The following is a 21,885-nucleotide window of genomic DNA, read 5'->3' as shown; positions in this document are numbered from 1 at the left end:
ATTGGTATGGATTTTGAGATTGGGGCCAAGATTGTTGCCAATAATTCCAATTTGGCGGGAGCTAAAAGTTCATAGGATTGTTAAATCCCTGATTTTGTTGCCCCTGCCATGGTCTTCTTTAAACAAAACAAATGGACTCTATTGAATTTGGATCTTCCTGAAAGACAGCTTTGAGCCCAGGAATTGAAGGACAATCCTTGGTCTCATGGTTTTCTAAGCAAATCATACATGTTTCTACAACTTTTGCATCCAAGGGACATTCCCTTAGAGCATGTTTCTTCCTACATTTTGGACAAAAGATGGCCAAGGCATCAGCTTCTTCTTTCTGCTTGTTTTGTATTTTAAGGGTGTCTAATTGTTCAGTAAGGCTCCCTAGAATATCAGTTTTGAACTCATCAAGCATATTGCCAATCTCTGCCCTACTTACTGATCTAGTTGCAGATTTGTTTGCTCTAATAAGAGAAGGATCTCTCGGCCCTTTTCCAGTTTTAGATTTTCCTCTTGAGATATGGACACATAGTTCTGCTATGTCATGAGGTGGAAGTTGAGAAATATCTCCCTTCCCCATCATGTTTAAAATATCTATCCATTCATCTCTAATGGCTTTCAATAGAAGGGCCTTCAAGGTTTTCTCATCTAAATTACTCATTTTTTCTCTATTTAAGTTGTATTGAAATCTTTCAAGTAAATCCTCCAAGTTTTCATCTCCTCTTTGCATCATCTTGAATACCTCATCCTTATGATTGGTGGGCATACAATAATCCAGGTATCTATCCAAAAATGTTTGTTTCATATCATTCCAAGTCCTAATAGATTGAGTGACTAATCCCATGAACCATTTCAAAGCAGCTCCTTTCAATGTTAAAGGAAACAGTTTGAGTTTTTGAGAGTCTTCCATATAGTCATAGGTTCGGCACAAGACTTCAAACTCAAATAGAAATGTTTCAGGATCCTCACTTCGCAACCCATAAAAGTTTGGGAGGATAGATGGTGAAATGTTTTTCATTGTGGTATGAGTTTCCTCATCGGTTATAGGGAATCAAAACGAGTTATCTCCATCCCTATTTCCCCCATTGTTACCTCTACCTCCTCCATTATTTCCTCTTCCTCTACCTCGACCCCCTCCTCCAAATCCATTTACTACTTCCTCTGACATGATAATTTCCTCAAAGTCCTCAGAGTCCTCTGGTTCTTCTATTAATGGTGAACAAGGAAGACTTTCTCCCTCCTCTTCTTCAGGTGATTTTACTTCTTTGATTACAATATGTTCCCCTGCAGAAGTGAAGAAAGGTTCTTCTCCTGGATCAGATTTAATAGATAGTGTGGGAGAGTCTCCTAATTCGGTTGCTGCCCCTTGAATTCCAGGAATCCTAAGGCTGGGAGTATGAGTCGGAGATGATGGAGGTGTATCTTGTCTATGCCTTGAAGTAGCTGGAGTTGTGCAAATCGAACTTTTGGCCCTAGCTATAAACCTTCCCCTAGAATCTCTTGCTCTATGCATGTCATTTTTTTTTTTTTTTTATGTTGGGCTAATAATTCTCTTTCTAATATTCTAGAACACACTAGGTGCAAGAAGAGAGCATAATCAAGAAATTATTAAACTAATAACTCTCTTTTCTGATCCTCCAGATCACACTAGGTGCAAGAAGAGAGCATACTTCAAGAAGTTATCAATTTTTCCCTTCTTTTTTTTTTCTAACAGATCGGCTACCTAGTTACACTTCCTCGGCAACGGCGCCAAAACGTTTATTCAATTTAGTATGTCCTAAATTGCTACATTAATTATCAATTCGGGAGTCGTAAACTGATGAAGTGTGGCGCACTATATGTGCAAGGCAACCTCTTTCTTAGTTTTTATTGTTTTTAATTTTATCTTGTTTTTGGGGGTTTTATCTTGGTTTGTCTCCTAATGCAAGTGGAAATCCTATTCCTAAGTTTTAAGAATACTTTAGAAGGCAAGTTTGGGTATATATTTTAAGGAAATTATGTCCTTTATGATGACTTCCAGAACTTAACACTTCAGAGGATCTCAAAACAGTCTAGTGATTAAATTAATTCTTGAACAAGAATGTAAATGTGCAGCTAAACAAGAATGTAAATGTGTAGCTACTTCAATCAAACAAATGATGAACTATTGATCATGAAATCTCTATCTCTGCTGCACATCTAAATACAGAAATAAAGTTAAGCTATTGCACTTAAACAAATCAAAAACTGCAAACTAATAAAACTAAAATCAATTCACTTCATTTATAGTCTGATAGCTCGCCAAGTAGTCTTTTCGGGGTTAAGCTATGGCTTTGGAGATAACGTCAATAATATGAGGAATTGATATCTAATTGTAGAGAAATAAAACTAAAATCAAATCACATCATTCATAGTCCGATAGCTCGCCAAGTATTCTTTTCGGGGTTAAGCTATGGCTCTGGAGATAACGTCAATGATATGAGGAATTTGATATCTAATTGTAGAAAAATAAAACTAAAATCAAATCACATCATTCATAGTCCGATAGCTCGCCAAGTAGTCTTTTCGGGGTTAAGCTATGGCTCTGGAGATAACGTCAATGATATGAGGAATTTGATATCTAAACTAACTAACAAAGAAAATGAATAAAACTGGAATCAAAGCATAAATGAAATTACAAAGCTAAGAAAAGAAAAGTCAGCAAAGAGGCTAATCTCATGTCACTAGTTATTGTAAAAATTGTATGAAAATGTCTGGGCCTAGCCTATCCTGAAACACACACTGATCAGTGTTAGCAAAAATATACAATGCTTGAAAAATCATGTACAGGAATGTAACATTAACATCAGAACTAACTTATGAAATATACACAGGTGAACAAATTATGAAATATGTGCAATGGAAATAAGGAAACAACATGTAAAAACTTTACAGAAATAAAGAAAACAAAACCTCAGCTAGCAAGGGCCCTCTGCACGGCCTTGGTCAACATGATATCAGTCTGGAATTACACTCACACATTCATATAAAACAGAGTTTTATTGTATTGCAAAACAGAGGGAGACTCCTCTCGTTACAACAGCAGGACCAGTTCACGGCACAGTACAATGACTAACAGCAAAATGACATCAAAAACTAACTCTACATGCGTTTGCAAACGCATTATTTATAAGGGAAATTACATAACTGTTTTCTTATGAAACTACTTCAACAGAAGACACGTAAAAGACAACATCCGTGAGCTTAGCATGATGGTTTCCAAGATCATTCAATCTACCAAAAGGTGGCTATTGGATTTGCGTCGTGGAGGCGGTCTATAGCTGTCAAAATGAACCCATGGATCTAGGAATGGTCTCGGACCCTTCATGTGTTTGAAAACAGAGACCTGTTTGTCGTAGAACTCTTCGTTTGACCAAGGGCTTCCTTTGCAAATTTGGTTGAACCAATAGGACCTGATCCATGTCCAGATCATTCCTGAACTGCCCACGTGCCTCGTTTTTCTTGATGACGCCTGTAATATAGAGATCAACAAAAACAGCTGCGGAAAGTCGAATCAGCTGCGAAAAGTGGTTGTATTCCGCAACTAATGAGCAAAATCTAATTCAAATAGAAAACACAAAAACATAGTTAGAAAACCACTTAAATGCTCTTTTAGGATCAATATGCAATGATCTTTGATAGCTTATGAGGTACTAGTGAGGGGAAAAAGTCTAGGAAAATGTGTAGGAGAGATGTAGTTTCAGGGCTTAACAACGGTAGGGTCTGGAAATTGAAACATAATTCAAGATCAACTCTAAAATGAACTGAATGAACTTAACAACGCATTGGAACATAACGCACACTATTTAGAGGTCTAGGCTAGAGACGTGCTCTGGCGTCGTTAAACCTAGTCACTATTGTTTTCACTCAAGGTTGGGTGATTCCTCCTTCTGTGACTCAATAGCAGTCTAGTACGGAATTGTGCTCCCAGTACCATCGAGTATATGTTGGGAGACCCCACTAGGTTATCATCCTATATCCCTAGGAAGCCGTGTCTACCGCCTTGCAAATCGTAACGCACTGAACACAACATTCGGGAAGATTGACTGTCGTACGGAAAGTCCTTGGTTTTCATATGATCACCAAGGTGTATATGCAATTTTACGGGTTGTTTGGTAAACCTTTTGCCTAGTTTCTCCAAAGTAGTCACTTTCGTTCCTTTTCGGACTCCTTAAAAGAAAAGGTCCATCTGAGCACTTGTCCTTTTAGGCTCATTAAACCTCGAAAGAGATAGAGTCACATTTTCGTCCTTTTCTCAACTCTTGAAACATTAAAAGGTCAAGTTTTGTTCCCGTGTCATAAAATTTACTGCCCACGAAATATTCCTGGTAACAGTTAGAGTTCTTCATTACAGTTTGAGTTTTTTTCAGGCTCGTTCCTGATGGCAACATTCCCCGAGTCTACCGGCCAAGGTCTTCCCCCAGATGGAAATCCGGGTCCGTTTCCTCCTTTCGGAAATACCAGTGCTCCGTATATGGCAACACTTTCCTTGCCTGGGTTAACCATCAGTTTACCCGTTTGGTTGTTTTCAACCTCGGTGGTCTCAAGTGTCATGACTCCTATGCCACCATCTCCTTCGTTTGAACCACGACACGATGATTCCAAGGTTGAGCCTATGCCTTCTTCCCCTGTTTCTTACTCCTCCTCTCCTCCTTCGCCTAGTGAAATTTTCACATCTAGTAACCAGGAGACTAAGAAGAAGAAGATGATGATGATGATGAAGAAGAAGAAGAAGTCTAATAAACGTGAGGCCACCTGTGCAGCTATTGCTTCGAGTACATCTCAGGTCGGACCACCTTCTGCTCCTCCGTGGAAGGTTAAGTTTCCTTGTAAATTGTGCAAGGGCGACCATCTTCTTCGTGATTGTCCTGGAATTCCTAGGATTTTAGAAGTATGGTCTTGCGATCTGGCTCATCCCTCATCATCCTCTGAAGCTCATGATGATGCTACCCTATCAACTGGCAGCGGTACAAAAAAAGGGAAGATTTGATTCCCCTGTAGACTATGTGAAGGCAACCATCCCCTTCACCTTTGTTTGCTCATGGATAAAGCTTCCGCCATTTTCGAAAGTCTTACACCTTCTTCACCCCAACTTCCCGTTGGTTATAAGAGGCTATCTTCAGACCCTCTCCCGATTGACAAAGAGATTAACTTAGCTTCTTCTCTTGTCCATCCTCCTCTTTCCGAGCCTAGCTGTGCTAAGCCTGTTCCAGACCAACCATTAGTCGGAGAGAGTGTCGACTTGGGTTCACCACCTGTTCATCACTCTGTTTCGGAAGAGCGTCATGCTCATGTTCTTCTCGTCTTGTTAGATTCTCCTGAGTCTAAGAATGACCCTCCTATCCCTGCTGATCAAGAGAGTCCTTCTTCAGTTCCTGTAGAGCAGGGGAGCAATCATACGATACCCCCACCAAGTAGTTCAGTCGTTTCCTTCGACTGGAGTCACTTGACTGCTTTCCGCCTTCCATCCTATGTGCCTTTCCAGATTACAGTACATGCCTATAATAAGGTAGTACATGGCACTATCTTGGATGAGGGTGCGTCTGTCAATCTTATGCCTTCCACTACTTGGAAAGCTTTGGGCTCCCCACACCTTGTGCCAGTCACATAGAATCTGTTGGCGTTTGACGAAGGAACCAGTCAACCTTTAGGGATCCTCCTAAAGCTTCTTATTACTTTGGGGGGCAAAACCGTCTATATAGACGTTATGGTTGTCCAAGGTGCTTTAGATTTCAGTCTTCTCCTTGGCCGTGACTATGTTTATGCCATGGGGGCCCTTGTCTCTTCACTTTTCCATGTGGTTTGTTTTCCACATGATGGAAGAATGGTGAACATCGATCAATTATCGCTCTTTAGTCCCTCGGTGCCTCCTGCACAACCGTCGTCCCCTATCAGTTCTTGCTCACAAGCAGTACCTTCCTTGTTGTAGGTAAATTATGTGGCTACCCGTTCCGTCTCCAACTCTGTTGATGATTATGCAGATGGTCTCATACATCATGTACTAGGGGCATTGGAACCCGATCTGTCATTAGTGCATCATGACATTTATTCCTCCTAGAGTGCATTTCTTCCATCTCGCGAAGACATCTTGGGAGACATGTTCTCATATGGCCCATGAGCAGGAGTGCAGAGGATAGGTTTGATCTTGTGTCAACCTCGTTAAAAAATGAAACAAGGATCATGCAGCACAATTCCTTGTCTTATGTCAAGCTCGTTAAAAAATGAAACAAGGAGTCTTGAGGAAAGTTCTTGATCTTATGTCAACCTCATCAAAAAATGAAACAAGGGTTATGAGGATAGTTCTTTTACCATGTTAACCTCATTAAAAAATGAAACAACTCCCCTTTCCAAATCAAGTCTTTGCTTAAGATCTCGTAAAATCCAAGTCGAGTCTTTCCAAGATCTCAAAAGTAAACCTTCATTCCATCCCCCTTGTTGAATGCAATGAAGCTTGGGGGGCCTGTACCACGATTTGCGTCATTACACCTGGGGGCATGCGAACCCATAACAAGCATAGTTTTCATTTCAAGCTTGTGTAAATATGAAACCGAATCCAAGCAGAGTTCTCCATGGTTCAAGCTTGTGTAAAAATGAACCCATACCTGATTTACATCTCGTAATTGTCGTTTATCCACTAAATTCTGCTAGTTGAGCCTTGGTTGTTTCATTCCATCACCACCATCTCTTTGGCCAATCATATGCTTTCACTTGGTTGTTTTTCCTTTCCTGAGGAACTGTAGCGATGAGTGGTTTTATTAGCCAGCCTCTTGACCATTACATGTTTTGAGCAGTTCCACCATTGTCGGAACCAGTTGTTACCCTTTATACCACTCGTTCCTCTAGGACGAGTCACCTTTAAGCTCTTTTCTGACTCATAAAAGATGAAAAGATTGTTGATTTTTCCCTTTTAACTTGTTAAATGGAACAAGAGGTGGTTTGCTTTAAGCTTTTTTCCGACCGTATAAGCGTGAAAAGATTGTCGGGCTTTTGTCGTTTCGGGTCCGTAATTGGTTACGAGACGATGTGTCTTCAATCACTTTTCTACTCTTTCAGATCGAGGTCACTAATCACAAAAAGTACTCCTTGATCGTAATGGTCAAGCGGTTCTCTCAAGTATTGTTTTATACTTTTTCAGGCTCGAGAGACACAAATCTACGAAAAAGGACCCCCCTGGAGTTTTCTTTTCCATGTATTTTTCAAACTCTCTAAACATGAAAAAGACTCTGAGTTTTACCTATGTCGAACTCGTTAAACCCTGACAACATCGAACTCGTCACCATGACGAGACTCGAGCTTCTCCTCCCTAGGGCTCATTAAACTATTACTAGGTTGGATTCGACTGAAGATCGAACTTATATTACAAGCATATGTTATCCCCTTCAAGCTTGTTTTCAAAAATAATTGGGGTACTCGCCAGTAATGGTGGGGGAAAATTTGGAAATTGTCATTAATTACCTGCGGCAGCTAGTCACTCTTGAACATCAACACTTTTGCTTCTTGTCGGGTTGGGATATCCATACATCGTCATTTGGCCTTCCGAGGTTTTGGGTTGCCATTTAGCCTTATTCCATCTGATCTGTGTTGTCTCCATCAAGCCTCTGATCCCTTGGTACCTGAATGCTGCCACCCTCCGGAGTCGTGTCGCCGACATGTTCAAGAGTATAATCCTTCTGCAATTCACATCCTTACCTCCTCTTCTGATACTCTGTTTCGCCATCTACCACTTGTTCCTTCTCTCGTGTCGTTGATGGGGGAAACATTATGGCCCTCCTGCGACGGATCGTCTCTTGTCGGCATCAGCTCATTATCCAGGAGACTGATCTAGAGATCCCCTTTGGTACCTTGGAACTCGCATTCCTCAATGGCAAGTTCTTCGCACTTGACGGTCAACTTTCATCATTGGTCGTCGATTGGGTGATTCCATGAGTGTTCGACTTCAATTCATTCTTCGCACTTCGTTGATTATACTAGATAGTACCTTGAGAGCCATTGGCCTTATTGGTGGTTTCTCTCGCGCTTTGTAATGGTTTTCATTATCGACCGATAATCAAGCGACTTTCTATCATGCTCGAACTCAGCACATCTATTCGCATGCTAGAATTTGTACTATGATCGATTGGGTTTCAAGACCCCGAACTCAGATTACACATTTTCGGGCTGCGTGGATTGGTTCATGATTACATGACTTGTTGATGGATGGCTGCGACCATACCTGAGTCTTCATGGATGGCTACAACCATACCTTTATCATTATCATGGTCTTACTAGCTGGATGGTTGTGTCCATACCACAGACCTGGTTTGTATGTCTTTTGGATGGCTGCGCCCATGCCTAGACTACATGTATTTCACTATCAAAGATATCAGTTGTACTTGTGCCTGCGGGTTCTTCCAAGTGGTGTTCCAGTTCAGTCACAGTTTCGTAAAGCATTTCACCCTTCCCACTCTCTCGGGCTTCATACTTTAGGGTGCATATGTTACACAGTAATTTGTCACTGTCCTCATATCAGTGTTTCTACTGTGTCATGTGTCAAATAAACATGTTCATATCTTCCCACCAGTGTAAGAAGATTAAGAAAATGCTCTCTAATCCTGAAGATTGACCCTTTTTTACTAAGTTTCTACATCATCGCTAGTAAACCCTCAAAATCCGCGATGATTCTCTGTCATGCACTGTGTCGTTGCGATGTCATCGCTAGTCCCCAGTTCATGACCCGCGACGATCTAGATTTGGCAAATTAGTTCAAACAGTCGGCCTTCTGGATGTTTCTAGAGCTAGTTGTTGGGTCAGTTTGGGTCACCTTTCCGCCTCTGGGATGGTGGTTCCACCTCTTGTGCAACCTTCCTTGGGGGATAAGCTCTCTCTTCCACCTTTCATGGAGACCCTTTCTCCTATTTAGACACTCACCATTTCTATGATCAGCTAGTTGGTAATTCCTTGGATTGAGCAGTGTTGTTAGTGATTTTGAGTTTGATAGATACCTGGTGTGGGTGTGACAAGTGTGGGATTTTTGATAGCTTGTGGAAGCTTGTGAAGAGCCCATTAACTTAGTGTTAAAACTTATGAGTGAGAGAAAGACATTGTATGTTGGGAGATCCATCTTCAAAGAGTGAATGCTTGAGAAACACACTAGTTGGACCCTCTGAGAAGGCTTGCGATGTCAAGACCCGGTTGTAAGCTTGCTTTTATTTTATCATTAATACAATCAATGATGTTTTCCTATGTCTTGTATGTAATTTACTTGATAGCTCATGACTTCTTGACTTTGTGAGTAAATAGATCATTGTTGTTTTCCGGTTGCGTGCTTTGTTGTATTTCCTTTGCATTGTTTCAGGTTGATCACTCATTGAGGAGAAGGAAGCGAAAGCTGGAGTAGTGCAACGGAACTTCATCAACCACCGGTTGAGGTAGGCCTCCAACTATGACTTTTTAAGGAAATCTATTGTTGATCTGTTTCTGCTGTGACTGGACCCACTCTAGGGCTAGAGGGGTTGCCTCTGTCCGCAGAGGGAACACTTTCCTGCATCACAAGGGTCATAAATGGCCCATGCCACAGAGCATAGATTCTGGTTACTACGACAAGCACCATCAACGAAACTGATGTGAGGAGTCATAGACATCTGCAAAGCAGGGAAAACATAGTAAACAAGAAAGTTGTTTGAAAACTAACACACCAAACTGCACTGCACAAAAATGAATGACACACTAATGTACATAAGTAACCATGCAAGATGACCTAAGCATAGTACTTTTTGAGATAAAGCCCATTTCGGGGCTTGTCCAAAGGATTGCCTTCATAATCAATTAGCTCATATGCCCCTTTTTGCAAAACTCGTTTAACAATGTAGGGCCCATGCCACATGGGTTCAAACTTGCCTACCCACAGCTTATCATTAGCTTGGTCGTATAGTAAAACCAAATCACCCTCAGAGGATGAGCAGGGGGAGACTGACCGATCGAAATGGGACTTGAATCGCTTCTTTTGTGCTTCAATGACCAAAGCAACAAGATGATGAGTCTCATCCAGTCATTCTAAATATAAGAGGCACTCTTCTTGAGGTGATGTTTCGGGGAGAAGTTCGACAGCTAGCTTGAGTGAAGGAATTTTGCATTCAATCGGTAACGTTGCTTCCAGACTATAGATGAGCTGGAATGGTGTGAAACCAGTTGCGTCCTTGGTCAAGGTTCGGTAAGCCCACAGAGTTGAAAAGAGAATGAGATACCAATTGGACTTGTGCATCCCAATAGTATGCTAAAGCATTGTAACAAAAACTTTGTTTACAGCTTCAACTTAACCGTTGGCCTGAGGGTAATACGGGGTTGAGCCATCATGGTGTAAACCCAACGTAGAGGTCAGCTCAGCCATCATGTAATCTCAGAAATGGGAGCCATGGTCTGTGACAATGGCTTGAGGTACACTGAACCTGGAAATAACGTGATTGAAAATAAATTGAGTCGTCGTTTTACTGTCTGCAAAGTATGTAGGCATCGCTTCGACCCATTTGGTGAAATAATCCACAGCAACAATAATATAACCATGCCCCCCAGCCGAACGAGGGTTACATGTCATATAGTCAATGCCCCATTTGGAAAAAGGACCAACAGTAATGATGGGGTGTAGGTGAGCGGGCGGGGCGTGCATCTTACACTGGTAAATTTGGTATTCATGGCACTTGCGAACAGCAAGGATGCAATCCTTAAAAATGGACAGCCAGAAATAACCAGCACGAAGGATTTTTTGAGCGGTAGTATAACAGACATATGACCACCACATGCCCCAGAATGGTAGTCATTGAGAACTCTCTCAGCCTCCTCGAGAGTAAGACATTGGCGAAGAACTAAATCGACACCGACATGGTATAAAGTATCTCTAATAATATAGTAGGGTTAGGAGTGATGCTGAATCCATCGACGATCATCCTTAGTCAACGCGGACTAGAATGTGAACATTTGGAGATACACGATGATATCACTATACCACGGGTCAAGGGTGCTGATCAGGAAAATAGTCTCGTCCAAAAGCTATTCATCTGCACCAGTGGGGAGAGACGTAAAAGGAAGGGAGCAAATCAACTCGGTAAAAACTAGTGATTTCTTATATTTGGCAGTAGTAAACACCAAATCGAATTCTTGTAGGATGAAAATACATTTAGAATACTTGTCCCCAAGCAATTGACGAGTCAGGATGTAGGTCATGGGGTTGCATTTAGAAATCATAGTAGTAGTGTCTAAGAGAATGTAGTGCTGAAAGCGCTGAACAGCCTATACGGCAACCAAAGCCAACTTCTCGACATGGGCATAACGCGTTTCGGTGTCGAGGAGATTATGACTAAGGTAGTAGATAACATGTTCATTGCCTTCGTCATCATCTTGTACCAATACCATAGCAATGGTGCTAGGGGCTGCAGCCAGGTAAAGGAAGTAATCGCGATGATAATCCGGGGGATGCAGCAAAGGAGCATTTACGAGGACAGCCTTGAGGTCATCGAAAGACTTTTGGGAAACCTCATCCTAGATAAAGGGTGTTCCTTGCTTGAGCAACTAGGTAAATCCTGAAGCTAGCCCAGCATAATTGGGTATGAAACAATGGAGGAAATTTTATTTTCCCTACAGGCTCTGGAGTTGGTGCAATGAAGATGGGGGGTAAATTAACAATGGCCTCGACTTTAAGTGGATCAAGGTGAATACCATCCTTGGAAATGATAAAGCCGAGGAGTCGTCTAGATTCAATATAGAAAACACATTTATGCGGGTTTAACTGAATGTTGTAGTGTCTATAGTGAAGAAAAATCTATCGAAGATAGTCAGGGTGATCTTGGCACTTACGAGAATGAGCAGGAAGGTCATCCAAGTAAGGCTGAACAATGTTGTGAATATCGTGAAACGCATAGGACATCACCCTCTGAAATGTAGCCCCAACATTTTTTAGGCCAAAAGGGATTTTTTTGTGCACAAAAGTACCCCACGAATAGATAAAAGTCATCTTTACTTAATCTGGATGTAACCATAAAAACCATCCATAAAGGAAAAAATTTCGCTCCCAGCACATTCATAAATGATCAGATCAATGAAGGGAGTGGAGTAGTTATCCTTAGGACAAGCACAATTGAGATCACGGTAATCGATGCAAGTGCGAATCATACCTTGTTTCTTTCTCACTGGGACAATATTGGACACCCAATCTATAAGAGGGATCAGATAAATGAATCCAGCTTTGAGAAGTTTTTCAACTTCACCCTTGATGGTGGACGCTTTCCTAGGGTGCATTAGGCGGAGCCGTTGGTGAACGGGCTTCACGTGAGGATAAGTTGGTATTTCATGCACAATAATGCTAGGATCAATGCCAAGAATTTCTTCATATGACCATGTAAACACATCACGAAATTCTTGAAACAGATGAGTATAGATCTTGATCTCATCCGAAGAACAAGTTACCCCGATATGGACATTTTCAACGATACCAGGCTTGACAGAAATATCAATTGGCATCGTTTGGGTAATATTACCCAAATTTCCTTTCAACCATACTTCATGAGTCAGGATCGGTGTTGGAAGTGGGAGGGAAGGAAACTAAGAAGAGAACTCCTCGAGACTAGTAGACATGACCGTCAAGCGAGGCAGGAATGAGGAATGATGATGAGTATCATTCCAAGGTGGTTCCTCGAGAGACATTACTTCCATGATACTCTCATTAGTAAGAAAAGTCTCGGCTAAGGGATCAAGAGATTCTGAAGCACCAAGCCACGGGGATTGAGAATATGTATCGAGAGAAGTCCTTGAAACAGGAAAATCAGAGGATACAGAACTTGAGGCCGAAACAATTTCCACGTAATTGATTTCGGCAGGACTAAGTGGCATAACCTCGCCCCAGGTATCAACAAGATCTGGTGAAGGTATGACCCAAGGATCAGATTTGATTGAGATCATGTTGACAGAGGCAACATGAGGAGGTGGGAGCGGAAAAATTCCCATCAAGGTAGAATCTTTAAAAAGACCTGCCTCCACACTCTCATAAGGAGAACCAGTGTGCTTGACATACAGAACATTGCCCTCCAAGGAGGAAGAGGCAAATAAGGATAGTTGGTCGACTGTGACGATCTTCCCTTAATGGGGAAAATGAATCACGCGGAATAGAGGCTACAGCATGCATGGCATGGGTCTGGCTCCATCTAAGTAGAAGATTATAATTGTGATTAGCATCAACAATCTCTACCTCGACGTGTACTGTCTTGCCTTCCAAATTAATGGCAAGTTTGGGTAAGAAACCTGAGGGTCGCGCATTGCGCTTGTCAAAAGCTTCCGAAGTGTTAGGGGATTGGTTCAAAGTGGGAGAACCAACTACCTTCCAGCAAGCGACTAACATGATGCAGGTAGAAGCACCTTCATCGATGATGGTCCTATGAATGGTTTTATCAGTGATGATTACCTGAATGAGAAAGGCAATCTAATGAGGCAGGCGTGGCACATGGTTTTCTTGATCAAAACATATAAAATTGGAATCAATAAGGTCAATGCCCCCAATAGCTGACAGCAATTATTTCACTCGAGACAAACAGCTTTGGAGTACCTCGAGAGCCGACTTCCTTAGCACACCTCGAGAAGGTGGTTGAATGGAAGAATTAGGGTTAGGGTGCTCAGTATGAAGAGGGCCAAAACTCAGGGTAGAAGAAGAAGGGGTGGCCTCTTTCTCTTTCCCGGCTGTCGAAGCAGGAGTTTGATAATTTTTTGATCTAGTAGCCACATTAATAGGCATACTCATCATGAACACTCGAGATACTAAGGAAGCAGATGATTGAGGTTGGTCTACCATTTGAGTATGCTGAGATGGAAAAGGCTCTTTCAGGACAACTGGGGTGCCTTTGAGCAAATGACTAACTTCAGATCGTCGGGGACAATCCTTAGTATAGTGATCCTCCTCGCAATTGAGGCATGGATACTTTGGCTTCTGTTGTAAAGAGCTACTGGAAAACGACTTAGAAGGATTCTGCTTTGGGGCATCAGATTTACCCTTGCCTTTTCCTTTCTTCTTACCCTTTGAGGATTTGTCCGCTATGGTAGACTGGACAATGTGGACCTCTGAGGTTTTACCAGGGCCAAATGGGATTTTAGGAGGAACTATTGGAAGCAGTGTTCGAGACTGACTTCTATTTGGAAGAAGATTTGGCAGGTGTCTAGGACACTGAACCAATTACTCCATCAGCATGAGGTGTAGCCAGTGAATTCGATGTCGTGGGATCGGATGATGGTCGTGGAGCATCAGGTAATAACTCATACAAAGTGTCAGACTGAGAATAAACGATATCTAAGTACTGGGCACGAAAAATGTCTTGTTCTTCGGTAACGCATCCACCCATGGCTATATCATGACCAATTGGAGTGACAAATGACTTGGTAAACCATTCGGTGAGCAACTGATCAGCAATCTCAAATTTGATCAACCAACATCTATGTCTCCATTCATGGATGTGATCAGAGATGTGTGTCGCAATATCTTGCTTAAGCGATGTGAGCAAATAGGTGCCAATTTCGTAGCGAACCAACAAATGGAAATGCATGAGGAGAGCCATTAATAAAGAGTTGAAGTCATGGAAAGTAATTTGAGGAAGCTCGATGTACCACTTGGCTGCAGCACCTGTAAGGGTTCGTTGGAAAAGATAGAGACGAATAGAATCATCAATGTAGGAGTTCGAAGAGCACCAGAGGTGATATGTCATCACATGGGCTTGAGGATCTTCTTTTTATTTCCCATCGAACTTAGGACAATTGCTTGGGATCTTGGACGAAATTGGAGGACAGTATGGCGAATGAAGAATTGGATCATTCGTGATTCGAGACACATCTGGCAATTCTAGTGTGGCCAAGAATGGAAATTGAGTGTTGAAAGGCATTAGAGGTTGATAAGCGGGTCCAACCGGAGGATCCCATCCCTGCTGGTAAGGATTTTGGCCCCATAGTGGAGGGTTCTGGCCATATGGCTATTGATTTTTCCCCCACTGTAGGTTACCTTGGTCATAGGGAGGATTTTGACCTTGAACACCTTGGAATTGTCTGGTCATAGGTTGTCGATAAGCCACATATGGGCTAAGGGGTTGTTGAGCCTCTTGACCTTGGACATATGGATATTGCACCTGTTGTCCCTAAACATACGGTTTTTGAACCTGTTGCCCTTGAACAAGGGGATTTTGGACCTGTTGTCCTTGGGCATAAGGATTGTGCACTTGCTGCACTTGGACATAGGGATTCTGTACCTGCTGCCCTTAGACAAAAGGATTTTGTACTTGTTGCCCTAGGACATTAGGATTTTGGGCCTGCTGCTGTAGGACTTGATCCTGGCCTTGTCCTTGCAAAGGTTGACCCTGTTGATATGTATATACAGGTTGTTGTTGCCTGAGTTGGCTCTATTGCTGCAAGGGTTGAGCTTATGGCTACAAAGGATGTCCCTACGACTGCAGAGGTTGGCCTTGCGAAGACATAGGTTGGGAGGTTTGTGGAGCATACTGCATCTGTTGTTGCATGGTTTGCTGCAACTGTTGCAACGGTTTCCCCTGCGGTTGTTACAGTTGTCCTTGCTGTGGTATCATTTTCCCCTGTTGTTGCGTGGATGGCCCTTGTTGCAACAAAGGTTGCCCTAGTTGCTGCAGAGGTTGTTCTTGCTGCTGTAAGGGTACTTGAACAGTTCCCGGAAAATTTCTGAACTGAATCTAGCCATAGCCACCCTAAAAAGTGGACAGGCCAGGATGAACGTGCTACCCAGACTGAAGGACGTAAGGTAGATTGACCATTCCTTGAGAACCATACGAAACGTAAAGAGATTGGTACTGAACCTGAGCCCCATAAGGCTATTGATACTGGAAATTGCTTGACCCAGATGAACCAATAGGATTTTGGACCAGTTGGTACTGGACATTGCTTGATCCAGCAGGACCAGTAGGGTTTTGGATAACACCAGAAGAAGGCTGGTTCATCCCAACCATGTGAGCCTATGAGCTACTCACATTGGTGGTGCCTAACACCATAGAAACACTCAGATTCTAGCCCCTAGGTGGTGGCACAGCTTGTCCACTTACTGGAGGGATCGAAGAACTGACAGTAACATTCTTCGAGACCGTCGATTGAACCGGATGGGTGACTGGGACGGATGAGACAAGAGGGTTCAGAACAGTGGGTTGCACCAGGACTGAGGTAACGGCCTGTTGGGAGGTCGAGTTCACAATGAATGGACCTGTAGTAGGCATGGCGCCAGATGCCCAAACAGGGTTGTGATAAAGTGATGAGGCACTAGGTGTACTTGAGACCAATTGTGCTAAAGTCACATAGTTAGGTGGAAAATCCCGATACACACTGATGGGAATGCTCCCTGTATAGGGGAAACCTTCAGGAGGAAATTGATGTTCTTCCTCTTCAACAATGTGTGGAATAGAAACTTCCCATTGATCCGGAGAGGTAATTGGAACGTCGCCTTCGGATTCCATAGCTGGGAAAAAACGACGACGAACGACCGAAGATGTACGAGGGGATAATTCCAAAGGAACACCCGGCTAATCGTATAGACTATACGGATGCTACGGTGATATCACAACAGGGCTGAACAAAGGATTCAGAGGATATATAAATAGTCCAAGTTGACCGTCAGTAGTCAGCAAACTCTCAGGAATCTAGACGGGATTGTCCAGAGATTCCAAGCCAATATTAGCAGGCGACCCAGTGTTTGAAGTAGGTGGAGGATGAGATGACAAAGTTTGAATGCTTAGAACGATTATGAGTTCAATACCTTGGTCCTTGAGTGACTTTGGTAATTCAGGAAAAGGCTCCTCAAACAATCTTTTAGACGGAGGAGAGGAAGAGGAACTAGGTGAACCGTTTGGTTTAGCCACGATGACCTTGTCTTACTTAGAAAAAAAAGAGAGATAAATTTCAAGGCTTTAAAATGTACTTTAGGGAAAACTCATGATTTGGTTTAGAAAAGAATAACAGGATGTTATAAGATCGTGGGAAATCAACTTTTAAGATGCATAAATAAATTGGTGCTCTTTCATGTTTTAAGAGTCGAGAAAGGAGCAAAGATGACTCTATCACTTTCGATTGGAAACAAGCTCGAAAGGACAAGCGCTCAAATGATATTTTAAATTTAATGAGTCAAAAAGATCAAATGACTACTCCGAATGATCTAGGTAAAAAGGATTACCAGGCAACTGTGAACTGCAGAATACCTCCCGGCGAACCGAGAAGTACGGGTAGGCAATCTCCCCAAATGTTGTGTTCAGGTATCACGTTTGCAAGGCAAAAGACTCAACTTCCTATGGATAAAGGATTTCAGCCTAGAGAGGTCTCCTATTATATACTCGACGATATAGGGAGCACAAATTCGTACTAGCGCTATCTAGTGCTGAAGCTAATGACAATTGCTAGGTTTAAAGACGCCGAAACACGTCTCTAGCCTAGACCTTCTAGATATGATTGTTATGTTTCAATGCACCTTAGGTTAATTGAGTTCATTTTAAAGTTTATCTTGAATTATGTCTCAGTTTTCAGGCCTTAGCGATGTGACTGGAAAAGCCCTAAATGTAGCTAAATGAGACAAGACCCTTTCAATTCGATGAATTGTCTACACTAGAGAGGGTAGAAAACATAATCAAATGAAAACAACCAAGCAACCGAAAGCAAAATGAATTTTCACTACTTTACTTTTCGAGAAAATAAACTAATGAAAAATATATTCCAATTCCTAATTTCCTAACAAGTACACTTGAATAGTGCTTTCAAAAGAAAAGAGAATTCTTTTTTCTTTTCAAGTGCCAATGCAATCCTAGTCTTTAATGATGCTAACTATTGTAACATATTGATGCAACAAACTAGAATTTTGTACTTTTCATGAAATGAAAAAATTAATTTTCTCGTAAAACACTTCAATGGAAAAGTTTTGAGACAATCGATTCTCAAGCAAATGAAAAACACAAAAACAAAATCTCTTTCAAACTAATGACACAACGACTTTACCAAAAACAAGACAAGAAATGTGATCTATGCTGGAAAAGAGACGTTTAGACAAGCAAACAAAAACTTTTCAAACTTGTGTAATGGAGGTCAAAGTTGTAGAAGGACCATAAACGAAATGGAAGGAGTAAATGCACCAACAACTTGACTCACTGAGTTCATAATCAGTTGAATGGATGATAACCTAGATGCGTTAGTGCCACTAACCATCTAATGACCTAAGAAATCAAGAAAAAATATGGAAAATCAACAAGCAAATAAACCAAATGAAAAACATCTTTCTAGTTAGGGAGAAGACGGTCTAAACAGCTTACAGGGTAGAAATCATGAGAGAAAAACACACTGGCCAAGATCTGGGGTGAACCCTAATATTCACTTACAAGCATCAACACAATTTCCTAACTAACAACAAGCGCCAGAAGGGGGTCGGCGCGACTATTTCTCAGCATATCGCGCTAATTAGCACAACTGTCAATGAAATAAAAGCACTTAGCGAGAATGCAAAGAAAAAAATAAAAAATTTCAAAAGTTGGGACCAGACTTGCTACTATGAATTTCAAACCCAGAGCAGTAAGCAAAGGAAAGCAGACAAAACTAAAGGGAAATGGCGAAACTAGAAAAGTTCACACAAAACCATGAAATTCCAAGCAAACAAATAGAAGGATTGGTTCCCCAGCGGAGTCGCCAATTTGTGGTGAAGTAAAATTCTAAGTGCAGACACAAACAATTCCTCTAGCCCGACAACGGGTCTAGCCACAAACAAGACATTCTATGGAAGATTTCCTTAGGTTAGAACCAATTAAGAGGGCCTACCTCTTAGTACGCTTATCCCGTTTGGTGATGACCTTGCTTTCTTGCTCCAGCTATCTCCCGTTTCCTTCTTCAAACACCTGAAACAAGTAAACAACAACAAACAACAACCGTGATAATAGACAAATTATAATTCAACCTACTTAACAATTCAAGAAGCATTAAGCCATAACCATGTGAGATGACACATTATGTAGGAAATCAATCGAGAGTTGCATATATATTAAATCAAGAAGAGATTACAACCATTGTCTTGACGTTGTTGTTCTCCTCCGACAAAACAAGGTTCCCAAACACTTCCGCTAGCATTCCATGATGGGCTCAACAATGATAGTTTTAAGGCTCTTCCCTTTAATCTTCACACTAAACCAAATTCACACTTCTCCCTCACACACAACTAGAGAGCTACAACTATGGATAACTTGTTGATCACTCCAAACTTAATTAGCACTAGCACACCAACATTAACACTATCTTGTGCTTGGGAAAAAGGGAGGTTTATATAGCATGAATGGATGGGAGATGGTTCCTTTTCTCATGGGGGAAGGTATTATCTCTTGAGGTAGTTCCATCCTATAGGGGAAAGGATCCCAAACTGACATCCTCGACTCCATCCGGCCAAACCATTTACCAGACCTCCATTACGAAGCTTCTAGAGCTGGAAACTTTGGCTCCTTATTTAAAAAACTTTCCAAAAGAGGATCAACACAACTGGAACAAGGCTCAGTCACTCCAATCAGTGCTAGGGACAATTATAACCCCTACATATCGGCATGAGGCGAACAAGGGTCATTAGCGTTGGTCTCGTAAACTGGGAAAAACATAGGACTTTTGGGAAATGATGCAAAAGGGAATTGTTCTGCTCATGAAGAGGGACATAATGGGAGTTTCTCCATGAAGGGGAAGCATGTAGGGTTCACTTTAGAGGTCCTCCAAGATCATGGAACACAGAGTATAGGGACAGTGACAAAATGTTGTGTAACAACCCTTCACCCACATTTATGAGTGGAAGAGGTGTTCCCCCTCCTCTAGATCTTCACACTCAATCTTCTGGATCTTGGTGGTGGCCACGGTGGCACTGGGATCTGAATCAATGATCTTCTTCCCTTTTTTAGTTCCCTTATTAGGTTTTGATTCAGAGTCGGAACTTATGTCTGATTCGAAGGCCATCAGCTCAGCCACTAGTGACTGCTTGGCCCGACACTCACTTGTATTGTGAGTGGAGATCTTATGGAACTCACCCCATTTTCCCGTGTCATTCTTCATCTTCGGGGTGTTGTTCTTTTCTTGCAGCTTTGGTGGGCTGTCCCAAGTAGCGCCGCCTTGGATTTGTCCTTTGTTATATGGTTTGCGGGCGCCTTTTCCTTTCTTTGGATACACAAATCCAAAGTCCCGCTTATTTTGTTTAAACTTCTTCTCAATCTTGACAACGTACTGATACGCCATGTCGAGCGAGGAAATGTCCACAAACTCCATCTCATGCTGGATGTACTTGTGTAGAAAATCATGGTACTTGAGAACCATATGTTGCACAGTATCCTTGATACCCAACTTCATGTGAAGGGTATGGAAAGTATTTGAGAACTCTGGCACATCTTGGTCCCTTCCTTGCTGTAGTGTGGTCCACTATATGTATTTGTCTTCATAGCTCCCGACAGGGTAATATTGTTTCTTGATGGTGTCTCGGAAAGAATTCCAAGTGGGTGCAACTGAAAACAATGAGGGTTCACTCTCGTCATTTTGTTCACAGTAGGTTTCCCACCAATCCTTGACGTGTGGAGTGAATTTAAGAAGTAGAAAAGTAATATTTTCCCAATTGGAAAAGTCATGAACTGAAAAATATCCTTCCAATAGATTTAACCATTTATCTACGACGTCTGCATCTATCAGGCCTTCAAATATGGGAATAGATAAGTTAACTTATACCTTAAAAGTAGTGGCACCTCCAAAGTGGTCGTTGGATGAAGACGCATCGTCTGTGGGTAGCCGTCGAAGGATCTGGGAAAATTTATCCATCATCGCATCCCTCTGTCGCTCGAGGGCTTCCTCGAGCAACATTTTGAAAGGATCTCCTACCCCCTTATCTTTATTTTCTTCCGCCATGGGAGGTCGTCGGGTTTTGCGAGGTTGATCTTGCAATGGTTCAACCAAATCAAGCCCTAACTCCTTATACCCTGACCTCGTTGGGGACATGCAAAGAAAAACAAAGAAAGAGCAGACCGCTCTGATACCACTGATCTGAACTTAAACATGAATGCAACAACTTACAAATATAATCATAAACACAGAGATGCAGCAGAAAAACACTTCATTTCATTAATAGAAAAATATTGAACTATGCTTACAAACAGAATGGAAATAAGATAGCTCGGGTGATGGTAGCTTATCTCTGAGAAGAGATGTGGTGGTTACATGCCTCTAAACTGTGTTACAATGAGGCTCAAGGGCCTATTTATTATTGTAAAACATGAGAAAACCCTAACCCTAGGAGATGTAACACTAAGAGTTTGTGGGCCCCGTTGGGGTTAGTTCGGCAGCCAACTTCCCGGGGTCATAACTTGGTCATATTATCTTCGTTGGCGCGTACGATACCTTGTTGGAAAGGTATCTTTGAGTACTACAGGTTTCATCATATGCCCTTGCCTATGGCTATGGGCCTGCCTCGAACCCCAAAAAAATGTCGTTTAGGGGGTCAAAACTGCTCCGGAAGTTCAGGACCCCCAAAAACTGCTAAAAGCAGTAAATTCTGAAATGAACAAGGAAACAGATAAAACTTATTGGGGGGTCTAGGTGGAATAGGCAGGTGGCCACCATTATCAACCTAGATCAAATTCCCACACCAACTCTACCATGGCTAACAAATACTCAACCGCCAACGACACCCAATATGGTCGTGGTAAGCTCTTACACTGACGAAACACCCCAGGGTGACCCCCCCCCTTCCTTAAACCTCCAAACTCCTCCACACCAACAAAGTATGCCCCCTCCATGCACATCAACAAGGCAAGCCCATCCTCCCACCAAAAGAAAAAACCAGTCTTCAGAGCCAAAGAACAATAGAACAAGGCTCCTAGC

This window comes from Pinus tabuliformis, chromosome 1_2 (assembly GCF_031772625.1).
Source record: "Pinus tabuliformis cultivar Carrire ecotype Pingquan chromosome 1_2, CPIR1, whole genome shotgun sequence".
NCBI classification, from domain to species: domain Eukaryota; kingdom Viridiplantae; phylum Streptophyta; class Pinopsida; order Pinales; family Pinaceae; genus Pinus; species Pinus tabuliformis.
The sequence above is the reverse complement of the archived record's forward strand: the minus strand, read 5'-3'. Positions refer to the sequence as shown.